Source organism: Neophocaena asiaeorientalis, unplaced genomic scaffold, assembly GCF_003031525.2.
Source record: "Neophocaena asiaeorientalis asiaeorientalis breed wild unplaced genomic scaffold, Neophocaena_asiaeorientalis_V1.1 scaffold86, whole genome shotgun sequence".
In the NCBI taxonomy this organism is placed as follows: Eukaryota; Metazoa; Chordata; class Mammalia; order Artiodactyla; family Phocoenidae; genus Neophocaena; species Neophocaena asiaeorientalis.
The window spans coordinates 4,808,284-4,809,909 of record NW_020175039.1 but is presented as its reverse complement, the minus strand read 5'-3'; the positions used below and the strand labels follow the sequence as shown (position 1 = coordinate 4,809,909).

Sequence of the window (1,626 nt, the reverse complement as noted above, 5' to 3'; positions counted from 1 at the left end):
GTGCGCCTTGGTGTGCATTGGGAAAAGCACATGTGGTGGTGGGGAGAGAGGCCAGGTGGCCATTGCAGCAGTTCCGTGAGCAGCGATGCTTTCCTGGACTGCATGGAAGCTGTGCCGACAGAGAGAACTGGGGATATATCAGAGACATGTAGGAGGTGGACTTGGCGGGAGTCGGTGATTGATCCGACAATCCCTTTCTAATGTCCCTTTATTGGAAAATTTCTGTTTTTCCTTTTGGTTTATAGATCTGGTTGCAAAATACTGTTTTTTTCAAAAACACTTGCAGATATACCAATTTACATGACATTGACTAATTGTCTTACTGTGTATGCCTGAGATGAATGAATATTCCTTGCACAAAGATGACGGTTTATCTTGTTCAATAAAATCATGCTAATTAGGGAATTGGGAGCTACCCATCTCACACATTCTAGAAACTAGAGATGTGGGAGATGGAAATTAATGTAGTTTTAAAACAATCTATCGCGCTTAAGAAATTGCACATTAGACTATAGGGTTTATATTGGAAGATACTAATTTTGATCGGGAAGAGGCCCAGTATGACACAATCACAATTCTGACAAATAAATGCCGTGGTTCTTTTCCATGCCGGGATGATTTACATTTATAGTCATACATGGTTCTCTCTGATTTATGGCATCCTGTTAGCCATGGAATTACTTAACAAAATCAGTTTGGCTTGATGTAAGATTTTTTTTTCCTTGCCTAGAAAAAATGTTGGCCTGAAGAAAAGATGACATTAATTTAGGAATAGTGGAGTTATCTTTGAGTTATCAAAATAAATCTGAGGACATAAATCAATTCTACTGCATGGAGAATGCTAAATCGATAAGTCCAAAAAGACTTATTGATTTAATGGCTGTCACTCAAGCCTCCTTCAGTAGGTTCCTCAGCCATATGTTTAATTGAAATGATAATGTAGATAAATTTGGGTAAATCCACAAATCCTGACTTTGATACGGGATTGTTCAGGGTAATGGAAATGATTTGGCTAGGCTGACTTTCTCCTTCAGATTCAGGACGGTCCATGTTGGAGGACATCACATCTTCCTGTGTCCTAGAGCTTCCCCTCTGGGCAGATGACGGCTCAACAGTTTTGTTCGTTTGTTTGTTTGCTTTTTTGTGAGTGTTGTTGCGCCGCAAGGCTTTCAGGGTCTTAGTTCCCCGACCAGGGATTGAACCTGGGGCCACGACAGTAAAAGTGCCGAATCCTAACCACTGGACCGCCAGGGAATTCCCTGCTCAATAGTTTTAAGTCACTCCTTTTAAATTTAATTTATGAATTTAATGCACAAATAAACTGATCACAGTATTAAGGGGACATTAAAAAACATTACTCATAGTTAACACCCTGACATATCGGCAGCTATCATACTGAGCTGTAATATCTATTTCTGTGTCTTGTCTCTCTAATTTATAAGATATGAGCCATTGGGGGCAAGAGTCGTTTATCTTAGTATCCCCTAGATCTTGTTTAAACGCATGAATGTTTCTACATAGTTGTAATCAGAACTGTGTCAGTTAGCTTTTGCCATATAACAAAACCCCCAACATTTAGTGGCTTAAAACAATGATCCGTTTATTTGCTCGTGATTCTGTGTATCA

General features: G+C 39.5%; 1 non-coding gene across 1 annotated transcript; it reads right to left on the bottom strand.

Moving 5' to 3' along the window:
* Window positions 1-1,181: 1,181 nt before the first annotated feature.
* Window positions 1,182-1,254, bottom strand: TRNAK-UUU (transfer RNA lysine (anticodon UUU)). Its single transcript has one exon. It is a non-coding gene; the product is annotated as a tRNA-Lys (tRNA).
* Window positions 1,255-1,626: the final 372 nt, after the last annotated feature.